The 19,373-nt window shown below is 40.3% G+C and overlaps 1 protein-coding gene across 7 annotated transcripts in view; it reads right to left on the reverse strand.

Annotated features, from left to right (window-relative positions):
• The window catches only part of npas3 (neuronal PAS domain protein 3), a 1,321,930-nt gene that overhangs the window by 1,155,767 nt on the left and 146,790 nt on the right, over positions 1–19,373 (reverse strand). The window contains exon 3 of one of the 7 annotated variants that reach the window (XM_072568961.1): positions 17,896–18,025. The exons of the other annotated variants lie outside the window; for them this stretch is intronic. The gene's annotated coding sequence lies outside the window, so the exon portion shown is untranslated. The remainder of the gene's footprint in view (positions 1–17,895; positions 18,026–19,373) is intronic. 7 annotated transcript variants of the gene reach the window in all.

The raw sequence follows: 19,373 nt of genomic DNA on the forward strand, positions 1-19,373 counted from the left end.
GAGAGAAAGAGCAACAAAGAAAGAGCAAGAGGCAGTAAGGAGAGGAAAATGAATAGGGACAGAGGCAAGAAAAATATCAGTGAAGGAAGAAAATGGATTGCATATGTATAGTGTCTTTCACATCCTCAGGACATGCCCAAAATGTTTTACTACCAATAATGCATTTTTGAAGGATTTTCTCTTGCAATGTTAAAAATCACACAACACCAGGTTATAGTCCAACAGGTTTATTTGGAAGTACAAGCTTTTGGAGCACTGCTCCTTTGTCAGGGAGCTACTGGAGCAGTAATCATAGGACACAGAATTTACAGCAAAAGATCATAGTGTCATACGACTGATGTGACATATTGAACAAACCTAGATTGCTGTTAAGTCTTTCATTTTTTCAATGGGTTGCAGGTTTCGATTCATTAATGTGTGGTGATGACAGATATTTGTTTAGATATATCAATATCACTGTCTGTAGAGAGGTGTGAAAGGCAGAGAATGTTTGGAACATTTTGCCAAGAGTAAAATGTTGAAGAAGTATTGAATATTTTGGACTAATAGTTATTGTCAAGGATGAAGTGGGATGTAATAATTTAAATGTGTCCTTGGGCATGAATCACAAAATTGTCGGATTACAGGCACAGCAGGAGATTAAGAAGGCAAATGGAATATTGTCCTTCATTGCTGGAAAGATGGAATTTAAAATAGGGTGGTTATTCTGCAACTGTATAGGTTGCTGGTGAGACCACAGCTGGAGTACTGTGTACAGCTTTGGTCTCCTTACTTGAGAAAGGACATATTGGTACTGGAGGAGGTGCACAGGATGTTTACTAGGTAGATTCAGAAATTGAGAGGGTGGGCTTATGAGGAAAGACTGAGTAAACTGGGATGATACTCATTAGAATTTAGAAGAATGAGGGGGAATCTTATTGAAAAATTTAAAATTATGCACAGAATAGGTAAGATAGAAGCAGACAGGTTGTTTCCACTGGTGGACGAAACTAGAACTAGGGGGAAGAGGATGAACTTCTTCACAAAAAGGGATGTGAATCTGTGGAATTCCTTGCCCAGTGAAACAATTGAGGCTACCTTGTTAAATGTTTTTAAGGCAAAGATAGATAAATGTTTGAACAGTAAAGGAATTAAGGGTTATCATGAGTGGGCAGGTGCATGGAGTTGAGTCCATGAATGGCAGAGCAGGCTCAGTGGGCTAGACGTGCTCCTATTTCTTATGTTCTTATGTTATGTTCTTAAATAAAAATGAATTTTGAATCTGAGCATCAGTATTTTGCTCCAAGATCATTTGTACACAAATGATGAAATCATTCAAACTACAATAAGAAATGACATATTTTGAGCTACTACAAAACTACTGCAGCTTCACAATACCACGTGATGTCAAACTATTTGAAGCACACAAATTGCAAAGATTTCCAAGAAATTAAATTGGTTAAATTAACAATTTTCCTTCAAATGATTAAATTCAAATTCACATTCACAAAGGTTTATGCTCCCCTCAACTACACATTGCGAGAGAATAAGTAAAAACGTGTAGAAATTTCCATTAGCAGAAAGGAAGTTAATCATTTCTAATGTCACCACAACATAAGTGCACGCAATTATTTCCAGAGTAACTAACAACGTAATAAAATGATTGAAAGCAAATCCTAGGTGCAGGTTAATAAGTGTTTAAAAACAGCATTTATTTTTTGCACGGGTGTTAAGAATTTGTCAATTACAGTCAAATAAAGCATTCCTAACAATTTATCACAAGTTTCAAAATCAGGTGGTGGCAAAAAGCCAAGCACCAAATTAACAAAGACTAATTTCTAAATGGGGAAAAATTTCAGAAATCTGAAGCACAAAGGAATTTAGGAGAACTAGTTCAGGATTCTCTTCAGGTCAACATGTAGGTTCAGTTGGCAGCTAGGAAGGAAAATGTAACATTAGTTTGCATTGCAAAAGGGCTAGAATACAAGAGCGGGGATGTTGAGATTATGTAAGGCTCTGCGGAGACCACATTTGGAACATTTCAAGCAGTTTTGGGCCCTGTATCTAAGGAATGATGTGCTGGGAGCAGGGAGTACTCACCCAGGAGCTTAACAAAATTGTTGCAGAGAGCAGTCATGAGGGCACTTGGGCAGCAGACAATGTCAGGGAAGAATGGTATACTAACAGAGTCAGTGAGACAGCAGCCGACACAGGGAGCATTCACCAAGGGGACTCAGGCTGTAAATGGTCACAAAACTCAAGTAGACTCAACAGAAAAGACTCTCACTAGTGGAAAAACAGAATGGCAGGCCAAATAAGATCAATGAAGAGAGACAGAAATTTGGATTCTGTACACTGAATATTTTAATGTATACTTAAAGATGAAATAAGTTTCTGAAGATATAATGGTGCTGGTTTCATTGAGTACCGTTGGCAGCAAGACCTTCACGATTCAAAGGAATCTGGTACAACCAGAGAAATCCACAAAGAAGTACCAAGAAATATGCAACATGTTGGGAAGATCGTTTGTACGAAAGCCACTAATGATCACGGAAAGTTTTGTTTTTTATAAACAGGTACAGCATGAAGGAGAATCTATCTCCCAATTTCTGGCCGCCTTAAAGAGGTAAGCAGAACATTGCAAATTTGGAGGGCTCCTCCAAGATGCTTTGTGAGATCGATTGATTTATGGCCTCTGATATGAAACCATCTCATGGAAGCTATTAACAAGAAGAGACCTGGATTTCACAGCAGCTTTCAAAATTATTATCTCGATGGAACTGACCACTAGCAAAGCAACAAAGTTGAGTTTTGATGCCTGAGTAACGGATACTCAGCAGAGTGTGGTAGCAACTATAGAATACTAACAATGTGACAAGAGTGATCACAAGGAGTCAATATGTCAGACTTGAGAAAGCCAGTCCCACAGGTATAAGCGAGTGGGCCATATTGCCCAAAATTGCCAACAGAAGTCAAGCATAAGACCATAAGACCATAAGACATAGGAGTGGAAGTAAGGCCATTCGGCCCATCGAGTCCACTCCGCCATTCAATCATGGCTGATGCGCATTTCAGCTCCACTTGCCAGCATTCTCCCCGTAGCCCTTAATTCCTCTAGACAACAAGAACCTATCAATCTCGGCCTTGAAGACATTTAGCGTCCCGGCTTCCACTGCACTCCGTGGCAATGAATTCCACAGGCCCACCACTCTCTGGCTGAAGAAATGTCTCCGCATTTCCGTTCTGAAATGACCCCCTCTAATTCTAAGGCTGTGTCCACGGGTCCTAGTCTCCTCGCCTAACAGAAACAATTTTCTAGCATCCACCTTTTCAAAGCCATGTATTATTTTGTACGTCTCTATTAGATCTCCCCTTAATCTTCTAAACTCCAACGAATACAATCCCAGTATCCTCAGCCGTTCCTCATATGCTAGACCTGTCATTCCAGGGATCATCCGTGTGAATCTCCGCTGGACACGTTCCAGTGCCAGTATGTCCTTCCTGAGGTGTGGGGACCAAAACTGGACACAGTACTCCAAATGGGGCCTAACCAGAGCTTTATAAAGTCTTAGTAGTACATCTCTGCTTTTATATTCCAACCCTCTTGAGATAAGAGACAACATTGCATTCGCTTTCTTAATCACAGACTCAACCTGCATGTTTACCTTTAGAGAATCCTCGACTAGCACTCCCAGATCCCTTTGTGCTTTGGCTTTATTAAGTTTCTCACCATTTAGAAAGTAGTCCATTCCTATATTCTTTTTGCCAAAGTGCAAGACCTCGCACTTGCTCACGTTAAATTCCATCAGCCATTTCCTGGACCACTCTCCCAACCTGTCTAGATCCTTCTGTAGCCTCCCCACTTCCTCAGTACTACCTGCCTGTCTACCTAACTTTGTATCATCGGCAAACTTCGCTAGAATGCCCCCGGTTCCCTCATCCAAATCATTAATATATAATGCGAACAGCTGTGGCCCCAGCACCGAACCCTGCGGGACACCGCTCGTCACCGGCTGCCATTCTGAAAAAGAACCTTTTATCCCAACTCTCTGCCTCAGGAGAAGAGGTATCTAAAGGAGACAATTCTGAGGACAAGGCATAAGGGACATGCTGCCAGCTAGGAAATAGACAAGGACGAAGCCAGGTCTGCGGGAAAACCAGAATGCCCAGAGTCAGCAAAGTTTTGCGTAAATACCTGTTGGTACGAAGTAAGGCCGATTGTTTCTGGGTTCTTCCCAAATTAGAGGGAAAGATAGTACAGATGGAAGTGTATATGGGTGCTGTGATGTCGCTGATTCCCAAATCAATATGTAAGTAAGTTAAAGGCAGTACTATTGAAGCCTGCTAAGATTACACTACAAACATACACAGAACAAATGATGCCATTGAAGGGTTATATACTGGTAAGAGTACAGCTAAGGGTACAGCTGTGACTAATTGATTGTATGAAAGACATGAAAGGCCTTGTTTTCAAAAATTAAAGTTCAATTGGAGTATGGTTAATAGGCTGGCAGACTCTAAAACAAGTTTGCAAGAGATTTTGCACATGTATAATAATATCTTCAAGGGAATCCTGCGGGGAAAAGAAAGGAATATAAATTAAACTTCAGTTTAATTGGGAGGCTCGACTAAGGAGTCTGAAGACTAAGGAGTCTAAGGAACTAGTAGCCACCAGTGAATGGGCCACTCCAATCATTCCTGTCTAAAAAAACAGATGGCACAGTGAGGATTTATGGTGACTTTAAGGTCAACATGACCCTGTGTGTGGATCAATAGCCACTTCCACTCATTGAGGACCTGTACACTGGACTGGCTGGGGGAAAGAAGTTCTCAGAAATGAATCTGTTAGAGGCCTACTTGCAGATGGGGCTCGCAAAGATGATTGTACACACAGAGGCTTGTTCTGCTACAAGAGACTTCCATCTTGGCAAACAGAGAGGAAAGGCCCATTGTGTTTGCACCATGGTCATGAACAAAGACAGAGAAGTATGTTCAAGCAGAAAAGAAAGGATTGTGCACTGCAATCTATATTAAGAAGTTAATTTCCTTTTCAGAAGGCACATCATGCTGTTGACAAACTACTGGCCACTAACGTCCATTTTAGACCCATATACAGCACTACCATCAATTGTCAGCAGCACACCTGCAGGGATGGGCACTGCCTCTGTCAGTCTAATGATATGAAATCAGATACTGAGAGTCAGAAAAATAAGGATGTTCTCAACTGGAAACTGAAAATTACATACTTTTCCCAGGGTCCACAACACTATCCAAAATGGCCCAGTTTTGATCCTAGCTGTGGACAAAATCCTGAAAGGAAGGACTTGTCATGGAAACTGCCCAGAATTTTGCCCTTCCTGAGGTGGCAGTTGTCCGTATTGAGCTGGTATTCAATGTTGGGAATGAGAGCTATATTCCCTCCCTCAAGAAGATGAAAAGTGCTGGAACGCGTGCACAGTGGGGACCTTAGCATGATGCATAGCCAGTAGAAACTTTAATGATTGAAGACGGACTCCCAGATTGAGGGGAAACCAGGATCATGTGAATCCTGTGCATTAGTAAGGTGTCTCAATCACCTTGGCAGCTGATACACATCAATTTTGTTGGACCAGTGGGGGGATAGATGTTACTAGTGGTCATGGATGCCCACTTGACATGGCCCAATGTGGCTATCATGAAGTAGGTAACAGTGGAAGCAAGAAACAACTGACTGGATTAAATAGTTATCAGGTTCAGAAAACCTGAACAAGTTGTGGGCAACAGTGGTCCACCATTTGTGGCACAAGAGTTCGAGGAGTAAAATCACAGATTCAGACACATGAGATTGTTGATATATCACCCTGCAACAAATGACCAGGCAGTGAAATTTGTATAACTCCTTCAAGCAGGCCTTAAATGGGCTCAGAAAGGAAGGGTTTGCTAGGACAGTGACTCAACAAGTTTATCAGCAAGTATAGGAACATGCCATACAGGACAACCCAGTGCTTGATGGTATCCTTAATGTTCAAGCACCAGCTGAGAATCATGTTTGACCTCCTGTGGCCTGAAGAGAACAGAAAAGAACAGAGAACAGAGAACAGCAAAATCAAGATGGATATGTGATCAGAAGGACAGAAAACTCAAGGTCAAGGGTATTCTAAAAAGAAAAGACTGTGTTGGCCTGGCATTATACATCTGGGAAAATAAAGGATTCCAATTGTGGAGGTGACTCAAACAGGACTGTTGTCATGTATGGTGCAGGCCAGGGATGCAGTGGTCTGGAGGAGAAATGTGAATTGCCATCCTCTCAGGTATGTGCTGCCTGTTTCAGAGAGTGGGTCAGGTGACATGAGGTGAGTATGAAGGAAGACAGTGGAAAGCTGACAATGGAGCTGAGAGTACTCCTGATAAAGTATTTCCTGTTCAAGTTTACCCTCCATCTGCCTCATGTTTTATTTATGGTTCAAGTGAACCAGACATAAACAATATTGAGGATGATGAGAGATCAGCACGGTGGCTCAGTGGTTAGCAATACAGCCTCACTACAGCCTCACAATCGAACCTCCCAGGTTCGATTCCAGCCTCGGGTAACTGTCTGTGTGGAGTTTGCACATTCTCTGTGTGGGTTTCCTCCAAGTGCTCCGGTTTCCTCCCATTGTCCAAAGATGTGCAGGTCAGGTGAATTGGCCATACTAAATTGCCTATAGTGTTAGGTGCATTAGTCAGAGGGAAATGGGTCTGGGTGGATTACTCTTCAGAGGGTTGTTATGGACTTGTTGGGCTGAAAGGCCTGTTTCCACACTGTAGGGAATCTAATCCAAGCTCACTGAAACTGACAGGCCTGGATAAAGTGGACATGAGAAAGATGTCTCCACTAGTAGGAGAGACTATGATCCGAGGGATAGCCTAGACCCTAACTTTTTCTAATTTAAAGGCAAGTATATGGTTCTGTGTTCCAAATGCAATTTGATTGATAACATTACTTGGCTTTCAGTAAAACACACTTCATTTTTATTCTGCAGTTAAAATACAAACAGGAAAGAAGATTCTTTAACTCTATTAGATGTAACTTTAACCATTAGAAAACTTAACAAAATAATAGATTATTAAAATACTAAACAGCAACTGTTCCAAGACAGTAACATCCCATAAACACATCATTGGCAAGGAAAAATTCAGTAAAAAAAATTGTCTTATACACAATTCTCATAGCAAAGAGAACTCCAGATTTTTGCTGTAACAGAGAGGAGAATAACAGCTTCCACATCACAACAACTACTGAAAACTAAACTAAAACCCTGGTTCTGTGGGAGCCTGATCCCACCCATTTATGCTGCTTCTATTGTTCTAAGTTTTAAAAAAGACTCAAGATCTCACAAGCAGTTTACTTAATTGGTTTGGAACAGACCAGTCTTAACCTCTCTTCACAAACAAAAAACCAAGACAAAGTATACCTGTTAAAGGCATTGCATCATCTCACCTCCCCCCAAAAAAGAAAGAGAACCATCAATCTACAAAGATAGCTTCACTTTTTAAACCTTTCGTTTTAAGCTATTAGTACACTACGATATGCATACATTACATTGACTCTACAAGCATTCAATACTGCAGTCCGCTTCAGTCTGTTTCTTCCACCACCAAGTCGTGACAACAAGTTGGCAATTATGTTCTCTCATCCTGCCACATATATAATTTTCAAATGAAATGGCTGTAAAAACAAACTCCATCTAAACAGTCTGGTACTTTTATCTTGCAATTTTTCCAAAAATATTAACGGGTTATGACCAGTATATACAATTGTGTCAGACACATGATTGGCAACATAAATAGTGAAATGTTGCAAAGCCATTTCAAATGCAATGTCTCCTCAATTGTGGACTATTCAGCTTTCTGGAAAAATACCCAATAGGTTTTTCTATCTTTTCATCATTCTCTTGCAAGTGTACAGCAGTGGCACCCACATCTTTCGCGTCAACTGCTTTAATAGCTATGGGTATATTGGTGTGGCTATTGCAGGGACAATGGTTATCACAGCTTTCAGGCTGTCAAATACTTTGACATTTCTCTATCTGCTGAGATTTTCTGCAATTCTTCAACAAGTCAGTTAGTTCAGTAACCACACTTCTAAAATTTGATACAAATTTTCTTTAAAACCCATTGAGTCCCAGGAATTGTCAGACTTCCTGTTTCATTGATGGTACAGGAAACTCCACAATAACCTTTGTTTTTACATCCTGTGGAGCCATCTGTCCATGTCCAATGATATGGCCTAGGAATGTGACTTGGGCTTTTGCAAACTCACTCTTAGACAGTTTTGTCATGAAGCCTGCCTTCTGACGTCAGTTGAACAACTCTGCAAGATTCTCCAAATGTTACTTCACCACACAATTGGATAAGTCCGAAATGATGCTATTGGCTAGTCTTTGAAATTTTAACTCGTGCACTTTTCATATCAAATGGCATAACTTTAAACTGATAAAATCCTTTTGGTGTCATGAAAGTGGAAATTTTCTTCATTCTTTTGGATAAAGCTATCAGCTAGTATCCTTTGACTAAGTTCAGTTTTAAAATAAAAGTTGCTTGTCCCACTTTCTTAATACAAACGTGGAATAGGACATTAATCAGATTTCGTAACTGCATTGATTTTGCAAAGGTCCACTATCTACTACTATCTGGCTACTATCTGGTTTTGGCACCATTACTACAAGTGAGCTAAATCGAAAAAAAGAGGTCACTGAACTCTAATTCACAAATTTCTACTTAATTCATTTCAGTGGTCCTCTCACCTCATGCTCAAAAGCTAATTCACATGGACTGAATTTAGTTGACTCAGTTGGTGCATTCCTTGAATAATTTTGATGTAACATTTTACACTTGATCTGATTACTTTTCAGGGAGCAGTCTGCATTTAATAAAAAAAGTTGAGTAACTCCCCAACAATCCTATTGTCCATGATACTGCATAATGCCTCTGCAAATCTGGTAGACACATCTATTATGTTCAACAAACATTGATTCTGACTTTTTGTTTTAGGGTGGAAATTATGCAATCAATTAAGACTCCTGTAAGGTTCTTCAAATGCTGGAATAGGTGTTAATTGTGCTGGTTTTATCACTGCTTAATGTTTTACTATTACCTGTCATCTATGACAGGTCCAACAAGATTCCACTATATCCTTATGCAGTTCAGGCCAATAAAAATGTTTTTATATTTTGGCTTGAGCTTTTCTTACTCCCAAATGGCCTTGTACTGGTCATTCATATGCTAACCACAACATTTAAATTCTCTCACCTGCTGGTAATACCTTCTGCTAATTTTTTATCCACTTGAATATATGATAATCTTCATTTTCTCAAAAATACATTCTTTTTAAGGTCTTCCTCTGCGTACACTTTTTGATACAACTGCTTTTTTTTCATATATCTGTTGTAATTCAGTTAATTTCTCTAAACTAAAAATATCCACTTTGTCCTCTATCTGTTCTTCTTTATTCTCAACCATTTGATCAAACATAGTCCCTGATAATTGAACTTCAACTTCCTTATCCTTATTCTTTGCTTTTCCTTCCTGTTTCAACCTGTGGCTTTGTGACTTTGTTACCTCACAATCAAGAAAGGAACCAGGATGTACTTCCCATAATAACTGAGTTACTTAATTTTTTATTGGCCTTTCAACCACAATAGGAATACTCCCTCCTGTGCTCCAGCTATATCATTACCAGGGATAAAATGTATTTCTGGAACTGAGAGTTTTCTTTTTACTCCTACCAATGCTTCACTATTTTTCATCGGACTCTCCAACCTCACTTTCTATAAGAGAACACTGCTCTTCACACCATAAATTCCACACATTACCAATATTCCTTCCAAAGTACATATCTCCTCATCTCATACTATGCCTGAATCATGGTAAACATGAGTAAACCTCATCCACTTAGGTAAATTCTTTAAAAGATCTGGTCCCTTATTAACCATTTCCTAACCAGGCCCTTACATTCTTTTGCAGCTCTTTAGCTTCAAACGGGATCTCCTTTACTGCTTTAATAAACCCTACTGGCTTATAGATAGGCAGTTGTCCACTGGTAGTATCACTAGACTCTAAACAGAGTCTGGTGATGTTCTATGGACCTGGGTTCGAATCCTGCCATGGCAGATCTTGGAATTTGAATTCTATTTTACAAAATCTGGAATTAAGAGTTTAATTGTTATGATGAAAAGCCATTGTTGATAGTCGAAAAAACGCATCTGGTTCATTAATGTCCTATTGGGAAGGAAAGTCCTGTCCTCATGTGGTCTGGTCTATATATGACTCCAGACCCACATCAATGTGGCTGACTGCCTACTGGGCAATCACAAAATGGCAATAAATGCTGGCCTGGCCAGTCACACCACAATCCATGAATGAAAAAAATCTTGTTTTGCCACATGCATCTTCCCAGTGCTGTGCCTTCATGTGTCCTATTTCTTTGCAATAAAAACTCCAGAGGGTCTTTACTTCTCTTTCCCCCAATGGGTTTTCTTTTTAACCTGAGGTAAACTATCTTTACTATCTTCAATGAGATCTCCTGTTCCTTTACTATCTGAGGATTTTTCTTTCCCCCATTTTCGATCCCTCACGAATTGAAATTGATATTGGAAGACAAACTTTGATTTCTGAACTAGTTCATAATCATTTATCATTTCTGCTGCTAATCTTACAATTTTAGAACTCTGCTCTTCCACATGAGTTCTCACTACTTCAGGAACTGAATTTTTCAACTTCTCCAAAATAGCAATCTCTCTAAGGACATCAGAAACTGTGGGTGGCACGGTGGCACAGTGGTTAGCACTGCTGCCTCACAGTGCCATAGACCCGAGTTCAATTCCCGCCTCAGGCGACTGAATGTGTGGAGTTTGCACGTTCTCCCCGTGTCAGTGTGGGTTTCCTCCCACAGTCCAAAGATGTGCAGGTCAAGTGAATTGGCCATGCTAAATTGCCCATACTTTTAGGTAAGGGGTAAGGGTGGGTGGTGGGTCGGTGTGGACTTGGGCCGAAGGGCCTGTTTCCACACTGTAAGTAATCTAATCTAATGATCTATTTGCAAAGCCCTTATCCACCTCTCAAAGTTTCTTTGTTTGATCCTTTCAAACTAGATGTACGTTTAGACCAGGTTTCTTCCTTAGATTCTAAAATGTTATCTGTAGGCTAGTGGCACTAGTTCCTAATCACTTAAGATGGCTTTTTTCACCTCATCATAAACCCCAAATATCGCCTCTCATAGTGATGCAAATACCTCACTGGTTCTACCTACTAACTTGTTTGAATCAACAATATCCACATGGTCACCATCCATTTCATTTGTTTAGCCACTTTCTCAAATGAAATGAAAAAGGCTTCTATGTCCTTGCCATCAAACTTTAAAAATATGCTTGAGCATATTTAAACAGTTCGTCACCAGGCTTTTGGATACAATGGGTTTGCTCTTCATCACTCTCCCCAACAATTTCTACCTCGCCATTTTAAGTCGACTTTCCTCTTTCATTTCCAATTTGCAAAGTTCAAAAATTCGCACTTTCTCCCTCCACTCTCTTTCTCCTCCTGCAGCCTTCTTCTCCTTTTCTTTTTGTTCAGCCAGAGCTAGTCTTATTTTCTTTTTCCTCTGTTTTTAATCATAATTCAAACTGCTTCATTTCCTTTTCATATTCCAGCTGCTTTATTTGCAATTGAATTTTAGCCATTTTCAATGATTTTGTGGCAATTATAAATGCAGAATTATTGCTGCAATTATCTCCCCATTCCTCACAAACACATGCAAATCCAACTTCAGCTTGTTTGTCAATTCTGAAAGCACTTCTTCCAAACCCCAAAAAACTCTTTGTGACTGAACGAGCCATTACTACACAAAGAACACCCTGTTCAAACTATCTGAATAAGCTATCTTGAAAAAAAACACCAACATTCATCACTCACTCTCAAACTGGAACTTGAGGTTTTTATTCTTGACTAGTCCACAATTTGTTATGGACCAGACCAAACCCCCTTCAAATATATCAAGGAGATAGCCTAGAACAGAACATTTTCTTATTGAAAAGCAACTGTAAGGTATTGTGTTCCACATGTAATTCGATTGGTCATACTATCTCGGTTTAAGCAAACCACACTTTATTTTTACTCTACAGTTAAAATACAAACATAAGAAATAAGAAATTATATAAAATAAACACTCTTGGAAAACGAGCTGGCTGAAGAGAACTGAGACATGGAGTTGAAGGAAAAGTTCATAAAGTCATATAGTCATACAGCATGGAAACAGAACCTTCAATGCTGATCAGGCCAAACTAAATTAACCCCACTTGCCTGCATTTGGACAATAATCCCTCCAAACCTTTCCTATTCTATGTACCTTTCCAAAAGTTTTAAATGTTGTAACTATATCTGAACCTACTACGTCCTCTAGCAGCTCATTCCACATATGAATCACCCACTGTGTGAAAAGTTTGCCCCTCAGGTCCATTTTAAATGTTTCTCCTCTCACCTTAGAAATACGCCCTATAGTTTTGAATTCCCCCACCCTGGATAAAAGGTGTTTGCTAGTCACCTTATCTGTGCCTTTCATGATCTTATAAACCTCGATAAGCTCACGTCTCAAACCCCTATACTGCAATGAAAAAAAGTGCCAGCCTATCCAGCCTCTCCTTATAACACAAACCCCAAACTCCTTCCTATACTCAATGCACTGACCAATAAAGGAAACCATACTGAACAACTTTTTCACTATCCTGTCTATTTGGGACTCCACCTTCAAGGAACTATGAACGTGCACTACAAGATCTCCTTGTTCAGCAACAATCCTCAGGACCTTACGATTAAGTGCATAAGTCCTGCCCAGACTTGCCTTTCCAAAATGTAGCACCTCACATTTATCTAAATTAAACTCCATCTGCCACTCTTCAGCTCATTGGCCCATCTGATCAAGATCCTGTTGTACTTTGCGGTAACCTTCTTCGCTGTCCACTACAACTCCAATTTCGGTGTCACCTGCAAACTTAGTAATCATACCTCCTATGTTCAATCCTGCATGCCACAACACCAATCACTAACTTTCTGTCTGAAAAACAACTCACCACCACCACCCTGATCACTGACATACAATAGGAAGTGCTCCTAAAGGCCATGTTTGAACCTTAACAATCTACAGACCCAGCAAATAGCCCAGACTTACTGCTCTAAAAACACTGTTCCAGGTTAACTTAGTAGCTATGTTTTATATTTTTAGAAGTTTAATCAAGAGACAGATCTTAATAAGAACCACATAATCAAAAAAGAATCCACTCTACTCGCTAGAGTAGATTTACAAAAAAAGTATGATTACACTTGAAAGACTTAGCTGCTCCTCTGCTACCCACACAGGTATCTCCAAAGTCAGCTGTGAATTTCACTGTTTGTTTTGATTTCTTAGATGAACTCCGATGTCCAGGGTACTTGAAACCAAACAGCAGAGGCATTCGGCTGTGCAGATACACTGCTGGATTAGACAGCTGCATAGATTTACTTCTCCGTTTGAGTCACTCCCCATGTGGCCACTGCTTTGTCTCTCTTCCTCTGTTTAGAAGTGCTATTGTTTTGATCTATTTTCCAAAGTTCCAAAACAATTGAACAGCTTATAAAACAGTAATTACTGCTTCTAGACTTCAACGAAATCAGCTCCAGTACTGAAAATATCTCAAAGAGGTAGCAGATCTTATAGCCACAATTTTCTCCAGTCCTCCATCTTGGATTACCCAAAATTGCAGTTATACAGGACATTGATTAGGCCACTTTTGAAATACTGCATGCAATTCTGGTCTCCGTACTATAGGAACAATGTTGTGAAACTTGAAAGAGTACAGAAGAGATTTACAAGGATGTTGCTAGGGTTAGCAGATTTGAGCTACAGGGAGAGGCTGAATAGGCTGGGGCTGTTTCCCTGGAGCGTTAGAGGCTGAGGGATAACTTTATAGAGGTTTGTAAAACACAAGGTGAAAACACAAGGTCTTTTTCCTGGGGTGAAGGAGTCCAAAACTAGAGGACACAGGTTTAAGGTGAGAGGGGCAATATTTAAGAATAATATAAGGGGCAGAGGGTGGTGCATGTATGAAATGAGCTGCCAGAGGAAGTGGTGGAGGCTGCTAAAATTACAATATTTAAAAGGCATCTGGATCAGTATATGAACAGGATGGGTTTAGAGGGATATGGGCCAAATGCTGGCAAATGGGACTAGATTAATTTAGGATTTCTGGTCAACATGGATGAGTTGGACCAAAGGGTCTGTTTCCATGCTGTATAGCTCTATGACTCGAAGTCTGTAGCCCCAGCAACATCCTGGTAAGTCATTTTTGAACCCACTCCAATTTAATAATATGTTTCCTATAGCAGGGAAACCAGAATTGTACACAGTACTTCAAAAGTGGCCTCACCTATGTCCTGTACAATTTCACATCTCAACTCCTATACTCAATGGTCTGAGCAATGTAGGCAAGCTTGCTAAACACTTTCGTCACCACTCTGTCTACCTATGATGCAGCTTTCAAAGAACTATGTATCTGAATCCCTAAATCTCTCTGTTTTACAACACTATGCAGGGCCCTTCCAATAATTGTCTAAGTCCTATCTTTGTTCACTTTACCAAAATGCAATACCTCAAATTATCCAAGGTGCAGAGGAGGTTTACCAGGATGTTGCCTGGCATGGTAGGAAGATCGTATGAGGAGAGGCTGAGGCACTTGGGGCTGTTCTCATTGGAGAAAAGAAGGTTTAGGGGCGATTTGATAGAGGTGTACAAGATGATTAGGGGTTTAGATAGGGTTGACAGTGAGAACCTTTTTCCGCGTATGGAGTCAGCTGTTACGAGGGGACACAGCTTTAAATTAAGGGGAGGTTGGTATAGGACAGATGTTAGGGGTAGATTCTTTACTTAGCGGGTTGTGAGTTCATGGAATGCCCTGACAGTATCAGTGGTGGACTCTCCTTCTTTATGGTCATTCAAGCGGGCATTGGATAAGCATATGGAGGTTATTGGGCTAGTGTAGGTTAGGTAGGCTTCGGTCGGCGCAACATCAAGGGCCGAAGGGCCTGTACTGTGCTGTATTTTTCTATGTTCTATGTTCTATGTTCTATAAACTCCATCTGCCACACCTCAGACCATTTGGACCAATTGAACAAGATCCCTTTAACAATCTTCAATAACCTTCTTCACAGTTGACTATACAAGCAATTTTGGTGTCATCCACAAAATTACTAACCTTGCCTCCAAAATTCTCATCCAAATCATTTATATAAATGACAAACACTGGACCCAGCACTGATCCCTGCTGTTCACCACTGGTCACAGACCTGTGATCAACCCATTACCAATACCCTCTGATTCCCAGCATCAAGCCAATAATAGTAAATAGACAGTTAAGGAGAGATTACATATCAGTAAAGATACACTCCAGTGAGAAAGAAAGAAGTTTGGGCAAGAATGCTAAGGAGAAAAGATACAAATAATATCAAGTTGAACTCAAAATATTACAATTCCATGAAGATTAGCAATAAGTCAAAAGACTGGACAGAATATTTTCAAAAGAACCACCAAAAAAAGGGAGAAATTACAATACTGGAGAAAACTACCTAGAAATTCAAAAACAGACAATATGAATTTCCACAGGCCTTTAAAATGTATGTGTCTGTCCACAAGAAAGAGTCCTGAGATTTATAAATGAAATATAAGAAAATGGAATATATATTGAACAGATCTTTTGCATCAGTCTGTATAGCATATTAAGAACATCATATGAATAATTATGAATCAAGAGGTGAAAAGGAGCGAGGAACTGAAAATAGTTTAAAACACCAGAAAGTTATTAGAATTAACAGTTGAGAAGCCCTTAGGTTTATGCTAGTTTCTTAAAAGAAATGGCTGCTGAGATAGCCAATACATTGGTTTCATTTTTCCAAAATTCTCAAGATTCTGCATAAATCCAATAGCAAATTTAACATCTCCATTCAAGAAAGAAATGAGAAATTGAGCAGGAATTCACAGGCCAGTTGGCTTATTACCTCTCACAGGGAAACGACCTTCTGAAATGGCCAGCAAGGCACACAATTGTATTGAACTGCTAAAATGTCTCAAAGAAATGAAACCAGATGGATCACCTGGCACTGACCTAGGCACCTGAAAAAGTAATGAGGAACGCAGCCATGTCAACTCTGCCAAGTCTTTCTTACTAACATCTGGCAGCTTGTGGTAAAATTGGGAGAGTGGTGTCACAGAGTAGTCTGATGTAGTCTGAACAGCCTGATGTAGCCATTATCAGAATCACACTTTATAAATAATAGGGAATCGAAAAGAGTGGTGCTGAAAAAGCACAGCAGGTCAGGCAGCATCCAAGGAGAAGGACAGTCAACGTTTTGGGCATCAGCCCTACATTCCTGATGAAGGGTTTATGTGTGAAATGTTGACTCTCCTGCTTCTTGGATGCTGCCTGATCTGCTGAGCTTTTCCAGTGCCACCCTTTTCGACTCTGACTCTTCAGCATCTGCAGTCCTCACTTTCTCCTACTTATAGATAATACTCTAGACAATACTAGCATCATCCTTGGGTATGTCCTGCCCCACTGTCAGGTGAGACCCAGATGTAGGAGCAAAGCGTTGTACTGCAGGAAGGGGTTGTTCTGGGAGTTATTAACACTTAATCTGTCATTGCATATAACATCGCATCAGGTCAAAAAAATCCTGTTGATTCCTATATACCCCAACCTCACCCCAGCCAAGCCAGAAATCAGTATTCCTCTATGTTGAATATCACTTGGAGGAAACACCGAGTTTGACAAGGGCTTTTTCATCAATGATCTTTCCTCAGTCAAATGTCAGAAGTAAGGATGCTCATGAAGATTCCACAATATTTATCAACATTCGCAATTCCTCAGATAATGAAGTAGTACATGTCCAAATGTAGCAATACCTGGTCAACATTCAAGCCCGAGCTGACAAGTAGGAAGTAAAATTCATGCCACAAAAGTGCCAAGGAATGATCATCTCCAACGAGAGACAGAGAATTCAATCATTGCCCCTTGACATTCAAAGGCATAACATATCATTGTCAACATCCTGGGGATACTACTGACCATTAACTGAAAAAGACTAAAATCATAAATATTGTAGCTGCAAAAGCAAACCAGAAGCACATTTCCAACTTGCCAAGATGGTTACAGTTCCAACATTCAGAACCAAGATAAAGCAACCCACTGTTTGGCACTGCGTCCACAAACATTTACTCCTTCCACTACTGACACACACTGCCAGCAATATGTGCTAACTACAAGATGCACTGCAGAACTGGCCAAGGAAGACCAGGACCACTCCTGTGGGGATGGGGAGGCACTGATTATCCAACAACCCAATAAGTTGCATATTGCTCTGCTTTTGTCAGATAAGTAGTAATGCTAGCTCTTTGCTCTGCATAAATGTTTCTCCATCTTCATCACTAAATTACTTTTCTTCTCTTATGCAGACACTAGCAGCACCCAGAGAGCATCATCCATGTTTAGGCTGTGGCCTTTCCCCTCCTTGACAGCACCAGCTCTGAAGAGGAAGAATGTGATCCCTCAGAAGATGCACCAGTAAGCATTCACCTGTATTCTCTAACAGCACAAAATCAATCACCTCAGATACTTTGTCTAGTCTAAACTTGGTTCACAACCGAGTGAGCACATCACTGATGCATTTCCAATGGAGGAAGAACCACCTGAGGTCTCTGACACAAATGGAAATGCTGGAGACAAGGCACCTGTTCAGCTCAATGGGGTCGACGAATGACAGTCAGGCAACCTTCCAACTTCTTCTCAGGCCATTCCAGAGGTGCCTCGCCCCTCCACCTCCCACCATCTGTTATGCCAATGCCCGTAGCAGTTCAAATCCAGGAGTGAGTGTCTGTACCTGGGCAGGAGACTCCCAGCATATCTTGTGCTCAAGGCCAAAAGATGGCAGGGGCCGAATGCCCAGGTCTTCAAGTTCACCAGGGCTTAGCAGGCTTCCTCCACTCCAGCTGTGTTAGTCAGGCCTGCACCTAAACGTAGTGGAAGGGAGAGAAAGATAAAAACATACCGAGGGAACATCGGTAGCATGGTTATTCAATTATTTTGTAAATTTTGTAAGTATATTCACATACACTGTTATTACATTTGCTATAGTCCAAGTATACTTATAGGATATCCTTAAGCTCCAAAATCTGAAATCGAGATCATAGGGATGAGTTGCATTGCAATAACCAAATATTGGTATATTTTCATAGCAGCAAATTAGCTAACTGCAGATAGCCTAAACTGTCAGAAAAGCTCACACTGTAATTTTGGAATTGAGACCAAAGAGCTGCAGATGAATCTCAGAGACATTACGCAAAAGGTATATTGGAGGACAGAAGCTAGGGCCTAGAGTTTCCATTTAAGTTCATCTTTCATATTCATCTTATGACAGAGGTGTTTTCACACAAATCAAAAGGAAAGGTTTGTTCTATACTTGTCCATCTCAAAGAAACACTGTAACAATGAAATGCAATTGGCCAGCTCATGCTCATTTTCACTCATCACACAATATGATGTGGAGAAGTTACTCAATCATAGCCCATTGCAGTTAACATGCTGAGGAATAGCAAGGGACTAGTTTCACTAACTCACTGCAATGTGAAGCATTGAAAGGGTGGTCATGGACAGTCTCACATAAGACGCATGTTTAGGATGAGTGATAAATTAGTTGTCTTCATAAGGAAGTAGCCGTTAAGAAACAATATCTGACTGTTTTACTGATTAGAATAACAAATACTGCCAAATCAAATCAATTAAGACAAAAAGCAGAGGATTGGATATGATTACACAAATTACGTTTTGCAGGTGGTAAGTTTTCACCAAGCTTAGCAATTCAGGAAACAGCTGGCAATTAATTTGTTTCTGGTCTCTCAAAAGTTCTAGACCATTAGTCCTTCTTCAATCTCCTCAGAGGATTTCTCTCTCTGCTGAAATCTCTCCTCATCCAACACATTCCCCCTTTGATGCACAGTGAAGGGCCCACCCAGCACACTCAATGACATAGGACATGCTGTCTGCCTATGCTGCATGGCTTCATCTGACATCCAGGCATTATTACTTCACCTTCGGGAAATTTACCATTTATTTCATAACATTCCTTGTTAAAGCACGTGTTGTACAGTTGTCCGTACACATTGTCTCACCAGAACTCCAAGGATTGCTTAGTAGGGACTGGAGCCAGATTTGGAGAAAGTATCCGATATTAACCAGTGATCATCCTTCTGTTATGAAAATGTGGGTGTATTGTAAAAGCTAGCAGCACTACCTGACAGCACCAAGTGTTCTGTCAGTTGGTTACTTTTCAAAGAAGATCAACATCCACCAGAGGAAATA

Source organism: Chiloscyllium punctatum, chromosome 4, assembly GCF_047496795.1.
Source record: "Chiloscyllium punctatum isolate Juve2018m chromosome 4, sChiPun1.3, whole genome shotgun sequence".
In the NCBI taxonomy this organism is placed as follows: domain Eukaryota; kingdom Metazoa; phylum Chordata; class Chondrichthyes; order Orectolobiformes; family Hemiscylliidae; genus Chiloscyllium; species Chiloscyllium punctatum.